This window comes from Monodelphis domestica, chromosome 4 (assembly GCF_027887165.1).
Source record: "Monodelphis domestica isolate mMonDom1 chromosome 4, mMonDom1.pri, whole genome shotgun sequence".
NCBI lineage: Eukaryota > Metazoa > Chordata > Mammalia > Didelphimorphia > Didelphidae > Monodelphis > Monodelphis domestica.
In genome coordinates, this window is record NC_077230.1 from 138,329,799 (window position 1) to 138,357,161 (window position 27,363).

A 27,363-nucleotide genomic window follows, 5' to 3' on the forward strand; every position below is an offset into this window, starting at 1 on the left:
CAGTCCCCCTAGTCCCCTCCCTTGAGATGCTTCCCTTTCTAGCCCCTCCCTTTTTATGCTCCCTTCCCCTCTCCCCTCTCATTCCCTCCCTTTTTATACTCCCTTCCCCTTCCCCTCCTTAATTTTCCTTTCTTTCTTGCCCTAATGGATAAGATAGAATTCAGGATCCCACTAGATCTAGATGTTCTTCCCTCTCAGATTTGATTTCACTGAGAGTAAGATTTAAGTAATTCTACTTCATGCTCTCTTCCTCTCCTTCCAATATGAAATTTCTTCCCCTCCCCTTCCCATGTGTATCTTTATATGGGGAAGATTATTCTATTAAGTCCCCCCTATTTCTTGAAGTAAATCTTAGTGTTATCGACAGTTACCCCCCTCCCTTTTCCTTTCTTTGCCCCCACTTTCCTCAAATCTTCTTAATGCCCCAATCTTTCCCTATGCATGTTTCTTCTAACTACTCTTATGATGCATACAATTTTTGAGAGTTACACATAAAATTTCCCCACATATTAATATATATAATTTGATGTAAATGTAGTCCTTATAGAAGAGAGTTTGACTTAAAGAAAAAGATAAAATTCATCTCCTTTTCCCTTTCTTTCATATTTACCTTTTCATGTTTCTCTTGCTTTCTGTGCTTGGATATCAAATTTTCCACTAAGTTCTGGTCTTTTCTTAGCAAATGCTTGGAAGTCTTCTATTTTGTTGTATGCCCATACATAACTTTGTTAGCTTCCATATGTCCAATTCTATTTTTTGGAGTCACTTTCTTCTTTGAGGTTTTGTATTTCCTTTCTTAGGGAGTTATTTCCCTGTTTGATGTATTACATTTCTTATCTAAATGACTATTTTCTTCAATCAGATTTTTCTTCTAAGTTATTGTTTTTTCTGTTATATTAATTCCTAATATTTCTTCTAAGTCTCACTATTTCTCTTTTGATTCTTTTTGGAGCTTTTGCAAGAGTTCATTATGAGTTTGACATGCTTTCACATATTTCTCTGAGATATCACAGTGTATTCCATTATATTACTGATTTTTGTTTTTATTATATGATTCTTTGGGGTTTATATGGTGGTCTAGGAGGACTACCATCTCTGGTGAGAAGGTTTGACTGACTACCTCTTTTCAGTCCTGATCATCCTTCCTTGGTTTCTGTCTGTTAAAGCATTCACAGAAGGCAATTCTTGTAAAATCATATCAGCAGTGTATCTAGAAAATCAACGAATAATAGCTTAACCAATGCTTAGAGTGTGATTTAAAAATATAACAGTGGGATTTCATAATAAAAATTTTGTCCCTGGCATAGGTCTATGTACTTAACCAAGTTAAGAATGTCATCCTAGGAAAATATCTGAGTTATAACTTGCTAGATTAATCATGTGTGTTATCATATTAATCATAAGTGAACTACTATGTTGATTATACAGTGGGATTTCTCCATTCATAATTTTCTCTAGAGAAGATAAGCTCACACAGGAAGCAAAGAGTCACTCAAAGGTCACAGAACTCTGGATGTCACTCCATAAATCTTATCCTGGGACCCTTAACTCCAAATGTCACTTCAGAAACTAGCTCTGGATGCCACTCTGGAAATCCTCCATCCATAGATAATGGATTTCCTGCAGTGGAGGAGACTGAAGATGGGGTAAAAATAGGAAACTATAAAAGCAGGGAGTATTTTACAAGACAGGATATCAGGTTTTGAACAGGAAGGAAATCTTCAGACTCTACCCATGTGATTTCTCTGCCACAATAAAGTCAGATATTTACCCAGAATGGTCTTATTTTTGCAGTAGATAGGTTAATTCAGGTTGAGGCTAACTGACAAGTCTCAAAACTCTTAGTGACTTATGAAGAAGTCTACCCTAAGCATGTGAAGACTTCCCCTGGAAGAATGGATTTATGAAAAGCATTTATTCCACAAGCCATGAAAACAACTGAATCAAGCACTATGGAGTCCTTACAGCTTAGTCAGACATAGATGTCAAGATCATCCATTGCATCCTGTGTGACCATCAATCATCCCAACTTTTGTGTTACCCCAAGTTTTGATGACTCGGAAAGAGAGTGAGGCCAACGAATTTGGGCAACTCTGCTTCACTCAAGTCCCATTTCAAGAGCTAGTCAAGACATCACCTTCATGATATTATTGGTCTTCTCTGAAATGAAGGGTGTATAATAAAGTTTTTGCCTTGTATCTTTCCTTAATTAGTTCATATATGTCTTATGTCTCCTTTTAAGGAAGGATCAAGTTTTATACTTCTTTAGTTCTATCATCTAGTATATACAAACACAAACACAAGCACACATATATAGACTCCATATAGTATAGGTTTATACATTTATTGTATATATACAACATATTATATATAATAAGTGCTTTATAAATATCTTTGGAACTAAATTGAATTGAATTGAAATGTTGACTTTTGCTGGTTTCTTTAGTTCCTTCTTTTCCCTCCTCTTCTTAACCAGTTATCCTAGTAGCAACAGTAGTACATCATGATGAAAAACACTATCCATAGTGAAAGAAGAAAATGTTGGAGTCTGATTACAAATGAAAGCATATCATTTTCACTTTATTTCCTTCATGAGTTTTTTATATGTGATATATGTCTTCCATGGCATGAGGAATGTGGAAATATGTATTGAATGACAGCACTAGCATAACCTATATCAGACAATAATAAATACTGTGAGGAGGAGGAGGGACAGAAAGGGAAAGAATCTGAGTCAAAAGATTGTAGATAACAATTGTCAAAAAAATTGTTTCTAGATCTAATTTTAAAAATTAAAAAGTTAGAAAACAAAAGAAACCAACAAAAAAGAAAGACACAATAGTCTGTATTAGAAACTGGACTTTTTTTTTTTAACCAACTCATTTTTTTCAATGAATCTTCTACTTGATTCCCAGATTTGATGATAGAGTTCTTAATATGTATAAATATTTCCATTTAGCTATCCCTCAGAGCTAGGAAGGCAGAGTAGTACCATGCTACTTAATAGACATTTCTGGATTATTTGCAATTATGGTTCTGAGTCATGTGGACCGAACAGAATTACATTACCTGAAGCCTTCTGCTGTGTAGGTAAAAACCATAAAAATGGTAATTGGGAAAAGGCAGTAGTACTTAGTGAGACTTAGAAACAGGGGCCCGCTCTCAGGGTATTAGTGGGTAATGAGAGTTTGTTCTCACAGAGAACTCCTTTTAACTAGGAGTTTCATTTGCCAAATGTAGTCTCCCACTGGAATGCTCGGGTAATACTCAGCAATATAAAAGAGTTTTAGGGGAAATGAAAAGGTGTTTCACAGAATTCAGATAGAATTTTCTCTCCTCCTCATGGAGTTCTGTTAGCCTCCGATTAAATTCAGCTGTGATTCTCCTAGCCTGCTGTTAGTTTCTTTGTTGCTAATAAACCTTACATTTGTACTATACTTTTAATGGTTTTACTCCAAATGGTTTTCAAATGTATTTTCTCATTTTATTTTACTTTCATTACTTCTAATTGGCCAGAAGAAACTGAGTCAAATATAAATTATGTAGCTTGCCTAAATGATTAGTATGGAACAAAGCAAAGACTCAAATCACAGTGTCCAGCATCCAGACCCACATTCTTTTTTCTAGAGTACTCTTTATCCACTTGTATATGATACTCTTTACAAATATGGGAAGTTGTTTTTTAACTTGACCTACAATTTCATTCATATGGAGAATTCCCAATGATGAAATTCTCCCTACTTTCCATAGCTATTTTACACCTGATTTGCAAACTCTAGTCTTGGTTGGTTGGAATTCTGAGAAGTTGATCATATCCTTACAGAAAGGTAGATGAGATATATGGTATGCACTATTCTACACTTGAAATTCTTTTTAATCACTTTGTATATTCATTGAATTTTCTCCCTTCTGTGTGTATTGATCCTCTCCCTATCTAGTAGAACATAATCTCACTAAGATCAGGAAATATTTCCAATTTTATCTTTATTTTTAGTACCTAGGCCAGTGTTTTATCCATCAGAGGCTATTACTATTTGCCTCTTGAATTGAAATGCAGAGTCATTCATGCAGACTGACTTAAACCTGGAACTGTCTTCACGGATATCTGAGTACCAGAGAAGTAAAATGTTTCGACAACAAAGTGAAGGTGAGATTTTTCTGTCTTCCATGAAGAAATAAAAAAAGCAGTGAGTGATGAAATCAATTATGTTTCAAGAATTAAGCCATGTTAATCAACATGTCAGTCAACAAGTACTTATTGAGTTCCCACAGGGTAGAAGGATCACAATGAAAAGATCAGGAGACAGAACAGTCTGTTTTGAAAAAGAAGACATATTACACAGATGACTACTGCCAAATGTTGGTTGTTGGACAAGCCAACAAAATGCCATGTGCAATGATAAAGCATTACATTTTCTAGGACAAATGTAGATCCTGAAAAAATCAAATATCTGAGAATCATTTATTGCCATTGTGAATTGACAGAAACTAATGGCTGCAATAAGGCTGAAAATTAATGAATGTTAAATAGAGTTCATTATGTGATTCAGCATAAGCTCTGAAAAATGCATACTGATTCTGACAAGATTTAAATACTAACATTTGACACCATCTTGCTTTCCAGAAAGGATGGGTAACATACTAACTAGAAGTTTATACTAAATAGAAACAAAAGCCAAAACAGTTTTTGGTGTTTCTTTTTAATTAAGGGCATTTGATTGTGCTTCATGTCTATGATTTAAGGTGGTAATGTGATTTTCCAAAAACGTAGGTTGGAGAGTTGACTCTGACATGTCTCAGTTGTGTGACTCTGGGCAAGAAAGTCATTTAACCTCTGGATGTCTTATTTTTCTCATATGTAAAACAGAGATAACAATGCTTGCACAACACACTATGTAAGGATAATTTTAGGATTGTCACCTAATCTAAATTAATTTTGGTCACCAGGGAATATCCCAAATAAAATACCCAAGTCAGTTTGGAGATTTGGGTGGTTTAATAAATATAGAGAGAAGTAATTAAGGAGAAGAGAGAGGGGGGAAAGTATAGGATTTCTCCTGCCTGGCCTGTGCCAGGGTAAGTTCAAAATCCTCCACCTCAAAGTCTCTGAAGAAGATTAGTGGCTTTCTAAGAGGATAGTTTTGGGAAGGTAAAGGAGAAAGAATCAGCCTAAACTCCGAGAGAGCTCAGGAAAGATGCCTCACCTGAACTAGGCTACTCAGCTTCCTCCAGTATGAAATCAAGGAAAACTCACTGCTATACCTAGGCAATAGCAGCTGCCATGCCAAGATGCTGAAACACTCAGCATGCAGCCGCCAGCTACCTCTCTGCCGCCAAAGAGACTGGAGAGAGAAAGTGATGTGAAATATATAGACGTTTACATCACTTTCCTGCATCTCACATGTAGCAATGGTAGCTTAAGCCTGACCTAGGACAGCCCAGGGTCTGTCAGTTGTTTCTGATTTGTCATTTGATAGCACATGTCTGTCATAGGCCATCCTCCTAAATACTTTTTCCTTAAGTTTGGATGTAGACACTCCTGTTTTTGTTAGACTAAGTAGGGTGGAGTAATCTAAAGTTCACTATATGAAGTTGTTTGAGAAGAAAAAAGCTTTTATAAGTTGTAAAACTGCTTAGAAAATATGAGTAATAACTAGAATGGCTATATATCTGATAGAATATTCATGATACTTCAACTAACAAAAACATTCCTTTGACATAGTAGATAAATAACTGTCCTCAGAATTAAGACCAGGTCTTACTCGAGTTTTGCTTCTGACATAGTCCATATTTCTCTTGGAAAATCAATTAACCTCAGTGTTCTTAGTCATTGGTCTTCACAATAGGAGCCCCTGAATGGAGGGAGTGGGGAATGGACTGAACCAAAATGGGTGTTTGATCAATCAAGCATGGAATCACCCTTCTTAAGAAAATCATTTCTGGGGGTTGTTTACAACACAACCACACTTCATCTAATGATCTCACAATCCCCCAACTGGCCTTATACTCTGATGTTCAAATTATCAGTCTTCCCTCCTCTAAGACAGGTGTAGAACTCTCAAGGGAATTAGAACTTAATAGCGACTCTTCCTTCATTATCAGGAGCCATGTAAACAACTCTGGAAATATTCTATCATTTCACACTGAACCCCTAGTATGCCCACAACCTTTCCTCTAGATCCCTAGTGGCACTGGCAGATGCCTCTTGAAAGATTGGCTCTGCACTGTGGGAGTAATTAGTGAGTAATAGCCCAGGCTCCTACCTTTTTTCATTTACTGTGGAGCTGAGTGAGTCACACAAGACAAGTAGGCATGCATGGTGACACATTGCAGATCTCATTACATTATTTCATCCTAAAACCCACCTCTCTGCCTGAATCCCCTGTGACTACAACCATCTAATCACTCAGCTTCACAAGTTCAATGTCATTTTTTATTCAAATCCTTACCTTCTGCTTAAAATCAGTACTTTGTATTGATTCCAAGGCAGAAGATCAATAAGGACTAGGCAATGGAGGTTAAGTGACTTGTCCAGGGTCACACAGCTAACAAGTGTTTGAGGTCACATTTGTTCTTAAGACTTCTAATTTCTAGCCCAGGCTCTCCATCCACTGTTCACCTAGCTACCCCACTTAGAGTAATTTTAATTCATTACTCTTCCTCATTTCACATGTCTACTTAGCTGAAAAATCTTAAAATTTCTACCTCCATATCCCATCATCAATCTCATATCTCTATTCATATTCTATGCCCCTATTTCACACACTTATCTATCTCTCACCTAGACTATTATAATCTATGACTTGGTCTCTACATCTCAAAGTCTCTCCTTAATCCCATCTTTGTTTCACATATTCATAAAAGGAATTTTCCTAAAATTAAAATCTGACCATCACTCAAATAAAATCCAGTGGCTTGCTTTTTTGAACATAGAATCAAATATTACTTCATATTTAGATATCTCAAGTCTTTCTTTAAAATTGAGAGTGATGTATGATCAGAATAAAAAATTAGAGACCCCTTCCTAGTAAATGTTCTAAATCCATAGCTGGCTGTATAGGATGGGGCAAAGCAGGTAGAGAAGAGGTAAGACAATGAAACAAGCTGTGGCCTCCCTAAGGCCAGGGACTTTAGGAGCTCTAAAATCCAGGATCAATGCATACTTCTTGCAGCAGGAAGGGAAGTGCATAGCTTTGAATGCCAGGGTGAAAGAAGGCTGGTTCTCCCTGTTGTTACCTGGGTCAACAAGGCTGTGGGTTCCCTTCAATACTGTTCTTCTATGGCTACCCTCTAGGACTGCACTAGTGAGCCTGAGCCAGAGGCCAGAATTCAATGTCCTGTTCATTCACCCATAAGAGGTCTATGGTTTGATTGAGGCCAAGGGGGAAACCCTGTTTCCTCCACTGCTTCAGTGTCAGCCCCAGACTCAGGATCTCTTCTAAAGCCCGCCTCAGCAACAACTGGTCCCTTGGCTTCTCCTGATAGCAATCTTGGTACCCCAAAGTCTGCATCAGAAGAAATGGGAAAACTTCTAGGAGGCTCTTGCTGATGACCAGGATGGCTTGCTGGACTGGAAAGCTGAATCAAGTGGGGAGGAGCCAGATTCAAACCCTACAACAGGAGAAACAAAAGTTGTTTAATGAGCACAGTCTCTCAAATTCAGAGTCTAAATAAATAATTGAGACTCTGGTTTGAATAGGGGAAAGAAAAGCTTCTAAGTTGAGTTGGTAAAGGGATTTTGCTCACCATGAAATTTCTTATATAATTAAAATCATGGGATGTAATAATCCCCACCTGAGTATGCATATATTTGTGCACACACATACCATCTAAAAAATTTCAGAGCATATTTTTAAATACTTTTATCAATGACCCCTTTTGAGTTAAGGGCAATACTAGTGTAACTTTTACCTCAAAGAATTAATTGGATTGGATTCTCCCTTCATTGATGGAGATTGATTACTCCATGACCTGTATCTGCATGAGAAGGTGGAAGAAAAGAGTAGATATTCTAGTTCTTCTGGTTTCCCATTAGGAGAGAGAAGATGTACAATAGCAATTGTTCTTCAGCTCCAGGGAGGAAGAAAGAACCTGGGGAAAGTGGATATGTAGAATTTCAATCATGTCCCTATTCTAGAATGGTGCATTAGAAACTTAAAGAAATTGCTTCTTGGGTAATATCTATCATTCGCTCTGGGGTGAGCTATGTTATCTTACTCCTAATATAAGTTTTCATTTATTCTCTAGTGACTGATCTATATTTTCCCATGTATACTTTTTAAAAAATTTCTGTTTTGCTATCAACTTTTGTAAAGATTAAATGGATATTCTTTGCTAGTTGTTATGTGTGTTCATTGTGGAACAGACATTCGGTGGGAAAGGGAAAAAAAACATTGTGTATAGAACTTAGAGATTCCCTTTTCCCAGAAATGAATAATGATCACATATTTAACTGGAACCTGAAAGTTACTTCTTCTAGACTAATAATATTTTAGAGTGCAGACAGATGTAATTCTATCCCTATGCCCATCCCCTATAGGTAAAGCAGAGTGAGTAGCATCTGTTCTCAAACTTCTTGTTTCCTCTCTTAGAAAGAACCAACACCTTCTTTGGAGAAGAGTGGGAGGAGGAGATGTTGGATAGATCTATTCTTGCCTTCTTGAGAAGCACCTTGAGGCAAAACCATGTGGATATTGGCAAATACAAAGCAGTATCCACACAATCCACATATAGTGCTACATGTGAGGCCTTCCCCCAAAGGAAGGTAAATGTAGTTATTTATTTTTGCAAGAATTTGTATGGAAGGGGTCATTTTCTTCCAATGGCCTTGCAAATTGTGTGTGTGTCCTATGATTCTACATATTTTGGCTTGTGAAGATTAAATTAACCCCCCTGCCCATTTTTAGATTTAATCACCAAAAGTGTAAACATCCCACTTAATCACTGAGTAGAGGGAGGTCTGTGACCCATATGTATAATAGTGGGTGATGAATCAGAATCAAACTGACTGACCCCTGGGCAGTCCTAAGCAAAGCTTCAACTGTAATTAGTAGACATAAAAGTGACATAGGCACAGGAAGTGACACCAAAGAAAGTGTCTTTAAAAGGGAGTTACAACTTCCTGGGAGGAGTTTATCTTCTTATGGAGTTCTGAGTTTGAGTTGGAGGCTAGTAAAGAATCTGCTGACTGAACCTGAAACCTTTTCTGGTGAGACTGTTCTTAAATCTCTCCCTTTGTACTGATACATGGTTAGTGAAAAGAGCTGACTCCTTTCCTGGATTTTCTGAAGGGACTAGCCTCAAGAGAGAGGCTTCCTGCAACCCCAAGTCCTTGGCTCAAAGCTGAGGCCTCTCTAACTAAAGACTAAACGCCCCTGCCGGTTTCTGAGTCAGGGGTTGGAGCAAAATACTTAGTACTTAGGCCAGATATCTTATAATATCCTCTCTCTCATTTTCTTACTTTCACTCTTTCTATATTTTGTAAATAAATCTTTTTGGAATTTCATAAAATACCTGAAAACTCTTTTTTAAAATAATTCAGTCCAATCTTTTATAAAAAAAAACAAAAACAAAAACAAAACCAACATTTTCTTCTCCTTACAGCCTGAAGAGAAACGGACTTTTTCTGAATGGGATTTCTTGAATATACCTTTTAATCACTAAAAACTCCAGCATTCACCTCTAAAGGACCATGGTGTTTATTAGGTTTCTGTATACTTTTGCTAGTCTGGAAAAAGTTAGATAGAAATTATTTTCTAAAAACTACCTGGTTTAAACTTTGGTTTTAGAGGGATTTTATTTTGTTTTTGTGAACAACTTGGGAAGAATTTATCCACACCCATACTTATTTCTTTATGTGTACTTTTGAATCTTTCATCTTCTTTGCCTTCATTTCTTATCTTATCTTTGCATTTGAATGAGTGATGCCTGAGATCAGCAATCTGACTGGCTGGGAAATGACTCAAAAAGCTTTTGGACTTTTATGGACTTTGGACTTTTATTTTCTTTTTTGCTATGATCAATTCTTACTAAAAAAATACCCTTTTTATCTTCCTATTCTGAAAAATATTTGTGTTATTATTTCTCTCTTTTTTATTAATAGGGAAAAGTTGGGGGTTGGGTTTGTTTTTAGAGTAGCAAATAATTTTGGTTCTCTCTGGTTGTATGCTGAAATAGTTTAATGTGATTTTGAAAACTTTTATTTGTTTATTAAATCTACAACAATCTTATCCAAACTGGTTTGGCTTCATCTTATTATTATGCAATTGTTGAATATACTGTTATGGATATTTTTTAGAACTTGTTTGCAACTATATGCATGATTAATTGCTATAGGCTGATGATGAAAAAAGCCATTGGTGTCATTTTCATGATTGGAATTCATGATGTTTTGTTGTATGATTTTATTGGTTAAGTACAATATATTACTCTAACCTAGGTTTGTTGGAGAGGAGGTGTTTTGTTTTAGCACACATCGATTATGTATGTCCATATGGTTCTGGCTAGATGTGGTTGGCAAGAAGGGAAGAAAAGACATCCTACCCCAAATCGTGGGAAAAGTATCAGCCTCTTTATAAAAATTACTTTAATTTATCAGACAAGTTAAACAACTGAAATGTGAATGAGAATCAACCTCTAAAAAAAATCAAATGTTTAAATATCTTTTATACACCAGGTATAATAGTCAGCTAGGTGGTACAGTAAATAGAGTACTGGCCCTGGAGTCAGGAGACTCAAGTTTCTCATTTAAAAATCTGGCCTCAGACATTTACTAGATGTGTGACCCTGCACAAGTCATAGGTGTCTGTTTGCCTCCATTTATTCATTTGTAAAATGAACCGTAGAAGGAATTGGCAAACTCCTTCAAAATCTTTGCCAAGAAAACCCCATCTTGGGTTATGAAGAGCAGGCCGTGACTTAAAATAACTGAATAATAACAATGTACCAGTCTTGGGATACAAATACTAACAATGAATAGGTCCTGAGAAGTCTTTTCCTCCTTATGTTTCTAGGGCCTCAGGAGTATGTAAGATAACAAACCAATGAACCGACAGTGAAAAGTATTTATTTTAATAACTACATACAAATCAATGAATGAGAAGTGTTACTACAGTTCTAAACAATGTTCTTATAGTAGTAATTGTAGTTTCTAGAATTCAGTAAAGTCATACAAATCTTTTTTGTAGACTGTATTCTCACCTTCTCTGTGACCTCCAGCACACATTCAATCAAAAACTCTAGTAGTAGCATGCAGGCCAAGGTTGCTACATCTCCAGGTGGCAAAGTCACCTCAAGATTTAACCCCAGGCCCAGCCTACCTCAGACAACACAGATCTGTTTTTTCTCTTTCAAGATGGAAACCAGCAGAGATTTTCTCACTTTAGCCAACTACAAGGGTAAAGAGAACTAAACTCCCTCAGGGATAAAGCAAGCAAACAAATTAAAGACAGAGTTGAAGAATGAGCTCAGCTGGTAATAAAACAGAGTTTTATATAGGTGTGAGTGTATAAAATTTATTTTATACATATGTGTATTTATAGTATATATTTTATTTATGTGCTTTATTTTTATAAATAAATATTATTTATTTTTAGATACATATATTTCCCCCCTTTCTAATCCTCACTCAAAGACCAGCTTTTGTATTCTTTGCTATAAATTGTTGTGAATCTTAGGTAGAGCTTCTATCTACTTCTGAGCACTACAGAGGGGAAAGTATTTTTTAAATTAATTCACTATATAAATGTGTTATCATTCTTATGACTACAATTATTATCTTCTTCAGACATTTTACATTGGATGGTTAAAACCCATTGCACCAATCATTTTTGCAATCTCAAGTTTTACAAACAGGACGTGTAATTGCTAAAATACATTCGCACAGTGTTTCTCCAGCCACGACTGGAGGACTTTAAATGACTTTATTTATTTTTAACAGAAAGTTTAAAGCCCATAAAAACAGTGTGTTCTTTGCCCAACACATCTGCTCTACCGGAATCCTATGTGCCCCCTCTCCCAGTGCCTACCATTTTACCAGCTCGTGAAAAGCTTTAAATGACCACATTCCCTTCTGCATGAGGAGTAATGAAGGTACCCTCTTGAAGGCAGAATGCTTGGAAGGATAAAAGAAGCAGATGAGAACCTGGCGTGATTTTTTGATTCTAGTACAGCTTTGTAGCAAAAATAGTTAGAAATGACTTAAAAACATTTTTTTTTTTGGCTTTGGGCTCAGAATTCTTGGAAAGGAGTTACCAAGAGAAAATAGAAAACAACACTCAGTGTGTTGGTACTCAGGAACAAATAAATATTTGTTGAATTAGACATTGAACCCTGCCTTGCCACATCTGCTAAATTACAAGCACCATACTCCAGGTTTATGGAGTTACTAGCTTGAAGTTGTTTTTTCTTAATCTTTAGAATCAAAGAAGGTTAATCAATAAATACTTCTGTAAGTATTTATTAAGTACTAAATGCTATATGTGCTAAATATTGTAGATATTAAAATAAATAATTCATTTTCCCAAAAAGCTAACTGGTACTTATGTGTATGTATATGTGTACATGTATATGAATATACATATATATGTATATATAACCTACAGAGTAGATTAAAGCTATTGTGGATGGAGGATTAAGCAAGAGAAGCTTAGCATATCAGGAAAGGCTTACTATTGAATCTTGAAGGAAACAAGGGATTCCAAGAGGCAGAGATGAGGGGGAAGAAATTAGAGACATAAAGGGCATTCATTATAACAATAGTTTCTTCACAATTCATTGTCATTCATTCAATTTATTTATTATTTTTCAAATTATTGATTTAAGAGTTAGTTAGTTATCTCAGTGGTTAGAGAGGCAGGTCTGGACAGGAGATGTCCTGGGTTCAAATTTGACCTTGGGTACTTCTTGACTGTGTGACCCTGGGCAAGTCACTGAACCTCCATTACCAAGTCCTTATTGCTTTCTTTCTGTCTTAGGACCAATACACAATTCTGATTCTAAGATGGTAGGTAAAGGGTTTTTTTTTCATTTTTTTTTAATTACTGATTTCCCTCTCATTATGGAGTGTCTTGCTAGGTGTTTTTTAGGGATACAAAGCAAAATAAGAAAGAATTTCTGCTCTCTAGTTTGATACGGGACTTAAACCATATATGTAAATAAAGGTATAAAAGGTATAATGTGAAAGCACAGAGATTAAAAAAAAAACATGCTGTGGGATTTGTCAGGAAGGATATATTTCTTTAGTTTGAGGGAAGCATGCTAGCCACAATGGCAAAAGCACTAGGTTTGGAAATAGGGGAACTGGGCTTGGATTTTAGTTCTGAAACTTCAAGGTCTTAGTTTCTTCATCTGTAAAAGGGGAATAATACTTGTGTTTTGAAAACCAAATGAGTTAATATACATAAAATACTGGGTAAAAGTTTATATAAGTGATATCATTATATTTTAGAGATGTTAAAATGTTGGGAATATTTACAGAGTAATTTCAGGAGATAGATAGCCTTTCTATAGCTTAATCATCATTTTTATAGTACCCATTTAATTTTAAAATCAGACAATTAGACTAACTTTAAGGACAGCCATCTTTAGTAGTTATAATTTTAGGAAAAAATACAATTTCTTCAGCATTCTAGTCTATCTTCAATATACTATTCAAGGTTTATTACACATTTCCCACTTCTATACACACAAATATGTACCTCACAAATTTGCTTTTCAAACTCAATATTCCATCTTCTGCTTCTGCAAATTTGTATTATGGATCTCTCAATTCTGGAATTCATTCTTCCATCCACTTCACCTTGAAAAAAATTTTATATTCCTTGGAGGCATATACCTCGAGAGTCATCTCCTTTATGATGCTTACATCTATCTGCCTTAACCAACCTGTACTATCTCTAGTTGGAATCGGTTACTCCCTCCTCAGATTAACTTATATTTGCTTCTTTTCAAGGTTCTCCATGTTCTACTTTAGGCCAAATATTAAGAAGGATTTTTCCCCCTCTATCAAATTTAAAGTTTGATTCTTGTCAATTTTTAATGAATGTTCATAGTTCTCTCCCATTGGGCAAGAAGAGCCAATCCATTCTCTCTTCCTCCTGACAGCCTCTAAAGTACTTTAAAGCCTACCAAGCTTCTCTACCTTGCTTATGTCATCTCTTCTCTAGTCTATACAGGCCCAATTCCTCTGACTGATTCTCACATGGAATGAAATTGAGGCCCTTTTGCTCTCCTCTGGCTGCTCGCCATCCTATCAATACTCTTCTAGGAATGTGATACCTAAAATTGAACACAGTACTTCAGATATAGTATGACAAGGATAGAATACAAATATCAATTAGCAATATTAAAGGCAGGCTATAAAATGATTTCATTGGTGATATTTTAGCAAGATAACAAAATTAAATGAGCTTAGACCTAATAATGAGGAATGTTATTTTTCCCACTATCCTAATGTATATGCAGACAAGTGTGTAAAGGTTTTATAATTATGTTTCATAAGTTTTATTTCCTTTGGTAAATAATAACTTTCATAATTCATTAACCTCAATTAACTTTCAACTGTAGTCCTCAAAATGATAAGTACTAGAGATTCATCTTCCAGTGACTAAAGTAGTCTGGCTATTAAACACAAGTCTCTATTTGGGGAGAAAGGTGTGGTGTTCGATTACCTTATAGAAAAATGTTCTTAAAATCCAGAGCTGATTTTTAATTCAAGTCATTTGATTTAACAATTATTTTAAACATATTATCATCAGCATATCTCTAGTACTCATTTTCCCATTATGAAATAAAAATGGAACTTCGAGTAATTGTGGCAGAAATTTTTCCTGGTCAACCCATATCATGTAAATAACTTACGAAACATAAAACTTTAGTGAAGTATCTGGATATTTATTGTTATATCTTTGAATCCATATTTAGATATGTTGGTAAATTTTTTTCTACAGCCATCTAAATTTTAATATCTTATGTGTACATCTTAGTATGCATCTTCCATGATACAGGTGCCATTTGTATATATGTATATATAGTATGTATATGACCATATATACTGCCTTCAGACATTTACTAGCTGTGTGACTCTGGGCAAGTCACTTACCCCTCTTTGCCTCAGTTTCCTCATCAGTGCTTTTGTCAAGAAAACCCCAAACGACTAAATAATATGTATATCTATATGCATAGGCCATATTTTTCAATATTTAACTGATTGAAAACAACCACCAATAACAAGAGGGTAAAAACAAACCAACAAACAAAAATACTAAGAAATTACCTTAGCCAAGCCAACAAACATTTGATCTTCCAAACAGAGAGAGACATGGTAGCCAATAATAACAAGAATTTACTCTCAATATCTTAATGGAAGATAATTATGGAATTTTATGGGAACACTCACTTAATAAAACAGTGAAAAGCAGTAAAGAGGAGAAAAGATTGTAGAAATCTTGAATTAGGACCCAATTAAGCAAGATTATTAAAAGAGGATTAAGTGATGAAGTGAGAAGGACAATAACTCCAATCTCTCTTCTTAATTTTAAAAGACCAGTACTTAGATTGGACCACCTACAGAGAACTGGATGAACATTAGTTGTTGAGGAGAAAGTATGCATAAATTATAAATTGAATATCTCCAGGCTTAGGATAAGCTAATACACTTAGCAATGGTGTTCTGGCCTTTGGGCTGAACTATCTGGACAGATAAATGCTGGAGTGCAAACTCATCCAGCCAGCTCCAGATCAGACAGTGCTTCACATACAAAACAGATGTTCCTTTTCTGCTAACCCTTTTCCTCAACAATGGTCCTACATTCCACCTCTTGCCCAGAGTACAGTAATCAATTAAATATTGCTATTAATTTTCAGAATGGCTTAATAGTCAGCTCCTTTATGGTCAATTATCCAGTGATGTATCAAAACAGTTTTCCTTGGTCTTTGCCCCCTCTCACACACATTTATATTAGAATATAAGTTTCTTAAAAAGAAAAAGAAGAATATATAAGCTCCTTGAATTTATGGAAATTCTTGTTTTTATATTTATAGCTACTGTACTTAGCACAGTTCCTTCTATATATTGATGAGAGTGAAGGATTTAAAAAGAGTCAGTTTTGATTGGCTAGCCCATCTTATAAACTACACTAGTTTCATGAGGAAAGCATTTGTTGGCAACCAGTATGTAACACCAATAATTAATTAAAGAGTATAGAAAAATTCATAATTTATTAACAGGAGGATGAGTCCTACTTACATTATGAAATACTTTCAGGGACATTTTTTCTAAACATTTTAAAAGGGATCTTATGACAATACAACCATTAAGTTACTGATGAGTTAAGCTGAGCAAAAAATAATCAAAGAAATTTATCCATTAAAACCATCTGTATTCAAATGGAGCCTTTAGAAATTTTGCTTTGGATCAGTTACTAACAGAAGGTAAATCTGGTATGTAATCAAGGGTTATGTTTTTCAGTATAGAGAGAAAGAAAAAGAGTGGAGACCTACCTTCTCAAAGAAGGGTTCAGAAGAGATAGTAGATGTAATGGAGAAAAGGTTCAGGATGGTAAAGGGAACAGAATCTAGGAAATACAGCTGAAGTTTGGGTTTGATTCAGAGAGAGGAGAAGGGATTTGAAGATTTTCCCCCTTCTTCCTTCCCTCCTTACCTATGGCTGATCTCCCAGATTTGCTCTTGTCCCCCTTGTCCCCCCTTCCACTACTAGAGACCAAAGGGTTTCTTCTTAGGAAGATGTCTCTCCCCTTGATCTGTTCACTCACACTTGATTCACAGCTTGGGGAAAAGATAGCTACTTTAATGCCAATTAACTCAATCAGGGTAATACAAAGAAATAACTGGCAGGGAAAGAATGGGAAAGGAAAGTGGGGAAAAGGGAGTCCCTATCTCTAACTAAACCCTTTTTCCTCTCTCCTTGAGTTTGGGGGAACTTGGGCTTTGGTAGCCTAAACCCCTTGAGAGACAATCAGGTTGACTGACCCTGGGTTTGGCCCCTTGACCACAGTTCAGATCTAGAGCAACAGGAGCTGAGGTAAAGTTTGATAGAGATTCAAAATGCCTTTCTCAAGTTTTCTCTTCAATAGTCCTTTTCAGTTGGGAAATGTTAGGGCGATGGATTTCCAGTCACAAGCAGGAAAAAGTAGGTAAACCTCAGGAGAAATTCTTATTCAACCTTCTCTCTTTGACTCCTCAAGACTGAGAGACCAACAATTCTTCCCAAGGAACTTCTTGCTTCTCCTCAAGATTCCATCCTCCTAGGGTCCCTCCTCTATTGAGGTCATCAGATTCACACACTCTTCAGCCTGGCACTTTTCTTATGCACCAGCCTCTGTCACAGGTATAAATAACTGTGATCATTGCAGTTACTCTTGCATTAAGAAGATAAGAAATTTAGGGGCAAGTAAGTGATGCATTGGTAGAGAGATCCAGGCCTGAAGATGGGAGGTTCTGGGTTTAAATCTAGTCTCAGACACTTCCTACCTTTGTGACCCTGGAAAGGTTTCTTAACCCCAGGTGCTTTACTGTTCTTCTGCCTTGGAGACAATACTTAGTATCAGTTTTAAATGAGAGGGCAATGGTTTTAAATATATATAAGTTATCTGAATGTAAAATATAAGTTACTATGACTGTTTCTGATTACCTAAGTCACTTCTCAGCTCCATTATGTGGGTAACTGGAAGTTGACTACAATAGGAACTACTCTTTTAGAAAGGACTTCTGCAAGATGAGCTATATAGGAAAGAATATAGCCATGGATAATCACATTTTTCAGTGTCTCATTTCCACTATGATTTAATTAAATAGGTGTCCCTTGTCTCTCCTCAAGGTTTTTTAAAATTCTACATCATATTCTTCATTTCCTCCCACTATCTATCCCTTGGGAGATTCAACTGTACTAAAGTCCTACAAGCCTGAAATTCAGATATGGTTTCATTTCAACAGTTCATGAAATAATTCCCAGACTTCCATTCTCTGTTTTAGTAGATAGAATTGGAAAAGGCTTCATGTATGCCACTCATTCATAATTATCCAAATTATAACTTAATATCAGAGCACCTGATCTCTTAGAATTTGCTAATAATACTTAAGCAAACAGTTTTGTATATAGAAGCATTTCAATTGAGCAAACAACTGACAAAATTTTATTGCACCTACTCTGTGCCAATAACTTTGCTAGAAGAGTAGAGATATAAAGACAAGAAGTAAAATGATCTCTTGGTACTCTCAGAGAGTTTCCTTTCTATCAGGGAGAAGAATATGTATATTTTTAGGATATACAAAATCAATTCAGTATAAATGAAAAGGTGTATAATGAAAAGATGATAAAATTCAGTCTTTGGGGAGAGAGGGCACTTGTAATTGAAGAGATCAAGAAAGATTTCCAATGGAGGGTAATTCTTAAGCAGTGTCCTGAAGAAAGAGATGAGAGTAGTGAGGAAAATAACAAATAGAGGAAATGGAAAATCAGCCTTTCATGCATTATGTACCAATGCACAAAATCAAAATCATTTTTCTATTCCTTTGGGATACATTTGAATTTTCTTACTGTTATTATTTTCAGAAAAAAAGGTTAATATTGAGAAGGGAACAATATGATATAGGAAAAAGGGAACTGGATTCATAGAGAGATAACCTGGCTTCAAATCCCAAACCAGCTACTTCTGCTACTTACCATGCATATGATCTTGGACCAATCATAACTTCTTTAGAACTACAACTGTAAGACACTTTCCTGCTTTAAACCTGTGATCTCCAAGAGCCTAAAAGGAAGAAGAGGCCGGAAACATAAAAGGGAATGTTCTCAAGAGGGGTGGTGGAAAAGAATTTATGTTAAAAGGTAAATTTGATTTATTTTTTTTAGAATAAAAAAAGAATCGTCTATTTTCCCTTTTTAAGAATATATACCTTCAGAAGAAATATATCAAACATCTGCCACATTTTCTGGAATGCTGTTCACGTGCACAAAATCAAAATGGGTTTATATGCCTTTGGGGGTAGTTTAGCTGTTCTTATTGTGGGTAAAAGTGGTAAGACTGAATGAATCAGATGTTAACTTCACAACCACAGTGTTCTGTAACAAGCCATTTACTAAACAGTAAGGATCTAGTCACGTAATAATATGGCTCTTTTCGGAGGAGTAAGAAGAGATAGAAAATTGTGCATAATTTACTGGTTATACCATTGGCCACTGTATTAAAGATTCCTTCCTTCCACAACCTCAAGAGAATAATTTTTTAAATTCTTATAACAAAATTGTGAAACTAAAATTTGATACACCACTTTATTCTTTATTTTTAATTCTTTTTTGATTGAGAATTACATCTAATCACTGGAATCAATATTTAAGAATGAATTTGATTTAAAAAGCCAATTTGACTTCTTAACATTAGAGTCTATTAAGATAGTTTGACTTCTGGATAAGAGTTAAGCTTTCCCATTTCTTGAGACTCAGTCTACTTTACCCTTAAAGGGAGGACAGAGGATAAGTCAATATGATTATAAGATGTACTGCCTTGTCATAAGCTTAATACCACTCTGGTATACATAATTGCCTAACATAGGACCTTCTAGAAAATGTTGACCAATTCTGGGTTTTGCCCATTGCAAAGGTCCAGGAAATCCCCTCCTATGAGTCAGGCCCTGCTATGTTACTAATTATTGTTTTAGTTTAGTTTTCATCCCAGAACTATTTTTTGCACTTCATAACTTTTCAACTGTATTTAAAAAAATGATGCTCTGACTGTCAACTGTGTCTCTGGATACTGATAAGTCATTAACTTCTATTAATAGCAATGTTAGCATTACTAATAAATAGACTATGTTCAGAACTTTGTGCCTCAGAATGTCTTCATTGCAAAATTTTTATTGCTACAACATAACATTTAAAGATTGTGTTAGCTAACCTATTTTTTACCTTTTGATTCAGTGATGCTACGCTGAGTTTTTTGTAAAAAAAAAAAAGCAAAGCCAAAGGGGAAAGTCTCATTTACACAAAAATACTTTTAGTAGTACTTTTTAAATAGTAGTACAATATTAGAAAGAAAGCCCTTGTTGATTATGGAATTATTAGACAACTTGGGATATCTGACTGTGTAACGCTTGCACCATAAAAAAAGGATCAATTTGAAGAATTCAGACATATTTGAAAAGACTTATAAGACATGATACAGAGAGAAGTAATCACAAATAAGAGATCAAATTAAATGATGATCACAGTAATATAAAAGAATACAATACTGAATAACTTCAGAACTCTGATCACTGGGAAGCAGTCCCATAAAATAGAAACAACAGTGGCTCTGAGTTTAGACATTTTGGGTTCAAATTAATCCTCTGATTCTTACTATGTATGTTACTTTCAGCAGATCACTCAATCTTTCTTGGCCTCAGTTTCCTCAACTTGAAAATAAGCATGTTGGACTGGATGGCCCTTAGAACTTTCCTGCTCTAGTTCTGTTATCTCATTTGATTATAGAGACAAAGGATGAATGAGTTCAGAGAACTGATGGAGAATCTCATATCCTGCCTCTAATCAGAGTCATGGTAGAATCAAATGGGGAATGAAGTACAAATAGTCACTTGTGAAAAATGTGTTGATTTATTTTGTTGAACTGTACTTTTTTTATTATTACAAGGATGTGTTCTTCAGGAAATAATAGTGATTTTTTTTTTCCCTCAAGAATATCTTAGCCTATTTCTTCCTGATGAGGTGCATATAGCCATTTGTAACATTATAGCCAAGGACATTTTTCCTAAATGTAATCAAAAGGAACTCTACTGATTCCTCCCAATTTGATAAAATTATATGTATCTGTTTAATCAGTACATTGTGACAGAGGATTGAATAAGACTATTCCCCTCCTGCTTTGGCAGATAACAAAAAAGCAATAACTAGTTTTCTTAGCAATTGGTGATCACTCTTCCAAGGAATATTTCTCAAGCTCAACATTTTTTTTCAAAAGCAAATATTTTCTTTCCATGAAAAACTTTTGTTTCTAATGCATTAAATCTCCTGGTGCTTTCTATCTAATTAGATCTGAGCTATGAGTTAAAGAGGACATGCTTTGATTGGGCTCTATTGAAAAGGAATGAATAAGACTACAAAGTTTCTTTTTCACAGATTGACTCTGGCACTTCCTTCTTTACTGACACAATCACTGGTGTTGATGCTTATTCTTATCACTCTCTATAAAAATAAAGTTTGTTTTTGAAACATTCCTGATGCCAATGCTTTCCCATTAATGCCAAGAAGAAAAAAAAGTCCGGCTAAAACGGACTTAAAATGATTTCTTTGCTTGACTCGATTTTACATCATTTAAAAAAGAAAACAATTCATGGCAGAAGTTCCCCCCAAAATGAAAATATGGTAGAGTCCTTCCTGACATATTTCATGTACACACTTCTGACTACAAACTGCTACCATTCTCAAATAATATCTTTATGGGCTTTGGAGCTATTTATTGATTCTACTGATAAAGATGGATAATTTGTCTACTGCTTCTCACATTCTTTAAAATAATAGACAGACAACCAAGCTATGTGAAAAGAATACATGGAAGCCAGGAGGATAACAAATCAGTAGATAGCCATTGGGGATTTTGGATTTAAATATATCTATTTTGGAATCAAATATTTTGTTTCATTATTGATTCCTGCCCATATCATACATGCTTTTCTTTGGCACTTCAGGATAATAAAAGGAAATATCATATGCTGGCAGAAAATGACCATTTTAAAACCAAAGGGCCTGATTTGGGGAACTTGAACAATTGATGTCAGTTTTATCCTCACATGACATGACATGAACTAAGGGAAGGACTACAACCATTATCCTAGTGCAATGCTATTCTAGGTTGCGTATAAAGTAAGCTAAACTAGCAAAGGCCTTCTCTTCAAGGGATATCAAATTTGGAATGGCCCTCCCTTCCTAGCCTTCACTACAGAAACAAGGAAATAGGTAACAAACTAGCTTGGGAAATAGGTACTCGTATATTTGTTACTTAGTATAATTTGTGAGGTTGGATGGCACAGTAGTAGAACATGTATCAGAATCAGGAAGACTTGACCTTAAGCTTCAAAATTAAAACTGACCATGTGGCCCTCAGTACGGTGCTTAACTTTTTGGTGCCTCAAGGAATTGTCTAAATTATCCCTCTAAGTCCATAGAAGTCAGAGAACTATTTCAGACTACACTGATGGTTGTCATCTTGGGAAGTTCCTCTGGGAGATCACTTTAATGATGAAAGCAAAGATTTATTTTAAAAGAAAAACAACCAAACAAAAAACAGTCAACCTTAATTCCTCATTATTCTTATATCAGCTTAAAAGTAAGTAATACAAAAAGAGAAAAGAGTGGTTTTGCTCAGTAAATTTGGAGTACTCATAAAGTCCTTATATAACCATATGAATAAGAATTGAAAAGATAATACAAAAAGAGTAATAAAAAATTGCCTAAATGAATGCATACAGAATCATATATTTAGAGTTATGAAGGATATTTGATGTCTACTAAAGACTTCTATTTTGTAGAAGAGGGAACAGAAGTCCAGAGAGGATAGTTGATTTGCCAAGAGTCACACCAACAATAGATTGCAACTTATTTTTGAACTCAAGTCTCCTGGTTCCATGACTTTTCATGTCATAGGTCAAAAAGTATTAATAGGTTTGTAATGAAATGAGTAGTTTTATGCTCAAAACAGTCAATTTTTTTCTCATTCTTTTAAGCTGTATTTGGAATTTGAAAAGATTATTTCCCTTTATTTTTGAGGAACTCGTTCAGCTATTTTATTCTATTAGTTGTTTAGTTGCCCTATGCCATACCACAGTAGCCCAATTCACCTTTGCACATTAGGATCCCTAGGAAACAACCATTTGAGGGTCAAAATATTCTCTGGGTCTCTATTACTAAAAATATGGTTCATGGACTCCCACAAGAGTGTTTACCTTGATTCTTTTTATTCAGAAGACAAATTATTTGAGGTATTTATTGAAATGGAATGGAAGGTTAATGGAAACAAAGCATCTCTAAAAAGCTGAGACACTATCTCACAAATCCGTACACAATCAGTGGGAAGAGTGGAAACACAGAGTGTTTTGAAGGAGAAAGGCATACACATAGAAAATACATGGGTAGGAAGCACCTGTGTTCAAGCCATACATTAGGAGGGCCAACTCACCTCTGATACTGCAGGTCTACTCGTATTTCACACTGCTGCCACCAAATTTGGATGCTGCTTCATTGTTTGGCTGAAGATGCCACAGCAACCAGCTTCCAGCTTCCCTAAAATCACAGTATAGGGCACAGATATGCCCTTTTTCTACAAAAGGACTGGAACATTTATCCTGGAAGCAGCAGAAGGCTATTTGGTTCTGCTCCCTTGGGGTCTTGGCTCTTGTTCCCAGCCCCAGGTGCTAGTCTCTTTCTTCTTTTGCCAACAGCTTGCCTCAACTTCACAGCTGAATTCTTTTCTACCAGATGCTGCCAGATGCTATATCTGCTTCAAGACACAATTGTTGATGATGGGGTGTAAGGAAAAGAGGGAAATATCCTTTCCATCTTCCTGGTCTCACTGAGAAGCACTAGGGAAAAGGTAAGAAGCAACCCCTTTTCCCAGAAAAGACAGACTCTACAGAAAGACACATTGTATTTTAAGTGTGACTAAGGGCAAGAATTATCCTGAGTTACTTTCATCCAAGGGGCAAGGTCTCCTTGATTGATTAACTTGACACTTTGTTTTCAGGTTGTTTTAAAAAAAAGAAAGAAAAACTCCTTAATTTAATTAGAAACTGGTTTACCCACTAGTTTTATATTTGTGTTTTTAAAAATAAAGCTCATTAATCATTTACTTCCTAGCATATTATATTGACTTACTCCAACAGTACAGACAAATTATCCTAGCTAAAACTGCAAAGTATCCTGATAACGGGAAGCCAAACTACTGATTCCACCTCAACCATAACTACATCCTATTCACCAGTGGAGAAAAGCAAGGACCTGGAGCCTAAGAGCCCCAGAAATTGCAGCTTCTCCCTGACTACTAGTTCTGCTTCTGGACCATACCTATTCTGTAGCCATCATCATGGGAAACAATCTTCACTCATAGGGAGTCACTCTTTCCATCCCTATCTCCACTAACACTGACCACAAACTAACTACCATCAAATGGCAGTTAAGTTCAAGAACCCCAGCCCATCAGTCTTTCTACCAGCAATCCCCTGCAGCCATCACCAAGGGAACAATTCTTGGGGATGTGTGACCTGTGGATTATCCTAACAAATGCCATAGCTCCCCCATTCTCAGCAGATATAGCTACTAAAGACAGGAAAGAAAACTCACATCATCAAGTATTTGTCAAATGCTTCAGCATCACAAACTAAGGAATATAGACTCTTCACCAATCCACAGAATGAACAAACCCTCTGGTAATTCAGAAGCCCCTGTGTCACCTTATCAAAGTAAAACTTGCAGTGATAGTCAAAGTCCCTTCCCTTGCCTCATTTTTTTCTGATAGGCCAGGTGTTTTGAATATCAACCAGCTGCCCATCACCCAGGTGTTCCCCTCAACATATCAGCACCAGCTTCAAATTCTCATTGACTTCCAATGCCTGATCATGTTTGAACCTTGTTTGTTGTTGTTGGTTGTCTTTCAAACTGAGGATGACGATTGTCTTTGTGTGTTTTTGTGCTCCAAGACACCTGTGCATGAAGATTTATGTGGAAAAGTCGATGCACAGAGACAGTCCCACTCTCTTGGCGTTGGAAGCCTGGGTCCATTGGCATGAAAAGTCATTACACCTGGAGACTTCCTCGGCTGCATTGGATGGCCGTGTTGTCTTTTGTGCTCCATCATGCCCTAAGCACTCCACAGTGCCTTGCTGCATTGCCATCTCAGCCGTTGAACCTTCTTGTTGGTTTCTTCCACTTGTTCCGCCGAAGCAGTCTTCACATGCTGGGTGAGCAAAGCCCTAGTTCACCAGTGGTTACCCTCACAAGGTTTAGCCGGCCTGTCGAAGCTGTTGCCCAGGGTGTGGCCGCTGCCACATGCTAGCAGCTACTAGGAGCCACAAGTGAGAGCTGGGTGTCAGGTGAGGGTCAGTGGCTGGAGAGCTGCCCTAGTAGGGCATGACAAGCCCTCCATACCAGAGATATTACCCCTCCCTGAGCACCCCATACACCCCGAACCTTGTAAGAACCCTGTAAATACCCAGCTTCACCAGTGTCAGGTACATAATTCCAACCCAACCCTTTCAGACTACCCTGCATTCATCTTCTCTGACAGTCCCTCCATTGTGTCAGTATCTCCCCTCAATAAAACCTGCTTTGCAAAACAATCCTGTTCGGTTCTATGTTTTCTCTTTGTGGTATTCCCTCCCTCCCAGCCATGCTAGTTTCCTCCTTAGAAGCATGAATTTCCTCCAGGGTTGTGACTAATGATCTCAACAGCCACATCAATATTCCAATTTTCTTGATGTCAGACCGTGATACCAGTACTATGATTTGGGTTCTCGATCCAATCTTCTTGTTTCTTAATCTTTTGCCCGTTTCCAAGAGTAGACAGTTCAAAGTAGTGAGTCCAACTTCCCTGTAGTATTCCAGACTTCCCTGAATCTCAGCTAAGAAAGAAACCAATAGAGTTTATTGATAAAAATTACATTAAAGAATATCCAATGCCATTTGCTTTTCTACTGCACTCTAAGAACCAACATGCAGCTTAAACCTCCTTTGTATATGGTCTCTTCCATTAGAATATGTGTTCCTTCAGAGAAGGTACTGCTTTCATTTCCTATATGTATCCTCAGCATTTACCATGATGCTTTTCATTGATAATAAGCTTTTAATGTCCTTTTTATCATTCATTTACTAGATAAATTCTAGAACAGAGCTCAATGGATAAAGGAAGATTTTTTTGTTTTTGTTTTTGTAACATTTGTTTTGGATCAGGGGCAAGTGATCAGTTGATAAATTAGTGTCCAATTTATGTTTGCAGAGCTAATCCTATAGAACTTATGATTAATATAGGAAGCAGATTTTCACTGAACAATTGCTGTTGTTGAGATGAAAGTAGTCTAATGTACCCCTTCCCAAGAATGCTGACCTACATTTAAACTCATTGATGCTTTGGAGTATAGCCTTTAGAGGGGAAGTTATGAATATCCCTACCATAGACTAAGGAGAAACTTTTTAAATGGAGGTTTTAGACTTGCTATAAACTTGGCCTAGAAGTCTCACTCATGTGATTCAAAAAATCTCTCACCCTTTTCCCAGCCCAACCTTATGCTATTTATCTGTCTCTCTTCAAGGGATTACTTAGTTGAGCCAAATTCCCTGATTAATTTATTTCTGCTGATTGCACTGCTAATTATCTGAGTCTACCAGGTTTTTTTTTTAACAATATTGAGAGACTTTTCACAAGCAAAAGCCAAAAATCTCTTGACTTACAAATGAGTCAGCTTTACACTTAGATTTAAAATTAATTTGATTTTTAAAGACATAATACTAGGATTCAGAGTGAAGGGCCTTTTGCCTGTGATACTTCCCATGAGATCATCATGGAACAGTAGATTCAAACAGTTAGAAGCATATGCAACAGAAATTGAAATTAAGCAGTGAATTCGGCTTAATGAAGACACCCCACTGACAACCAAATTCAAGTAGTTGTTGTTGTTTATCTGGTGCCATAGAGACGTACCCTTCCTTTCCTCTGGCCTAGAGCTAGGGGGAGCTGGGAAGGAAAAGTGTCCTAGTCCCATCTTGGAGTCTTCCCTGAGGAGGTAATACTGAATCAAGAGAATTGGAACTGTGTAAAATTCTCTCCTTGTTAGGTCAGCCTCGGGCACTTTTTGTAATAATTCTACCTAAGAGAAGGAGTCAGGTGTGGAGTGGTCAGTGGAAGCACTTTGAAGGGCGCTGAATCTCAGCCTGAAGCAATATGGCATTACCCATTAAGTGAGGAGCCATGAGGCAAGAGAAATATGTATACATTGTGAAAAACTCTCAGGACCTGCAAGCATCAGGATCTTCAGAAAATCTAATTGGACAGCAGAATGTCTTCTTTCTAGGTAGGTATAGCCTGTGAGTTAGGCAGATACTTAACTTTTTAGCTATTACATGAAGAGGATGGGAGGCAGAGGAAAGGAAAGACCTAAATTCTGCTCTTTGAATGAATTTTTTTGTTTCCTCCAACCTTCATTTGCTCTTTACCATGCCTGTGCATAGCTGAGTTGAATTAACCAGACATTATTATTAAGAACCTAAATAGAAAGAGTAGGCCTAGGATAATAAAAATGAAGGAGAAAAGACCATCCCTCAAATTGTTGCCTTTCTTTTTTTTACATTCTTTTTTTAATTGGTCA

The 27,363-nt window shown here is 36.2% G+C and overlaps 1 long non-coding RNA gene across 1 annotated transcript; it reads right to left on the minus strand.

Moving 5' to 3' along the window:
* Positions 1–1,655: 1,655 nt before the first annotated feature.
* Positions 1,656–27,363, minus strand: LOC103105549 (uncharacterized). Its single transcript, XR_008911184.1, has 3 exons — positions 23,187–27,363; positions 7,912–8,091; positions 1,656–7,611 (listed from the first exon to the last, which is right to left on the minus strand). It is a non-coding gene; the product is annotated as an uncharacterized LOC103105549 (long non-coding RNA).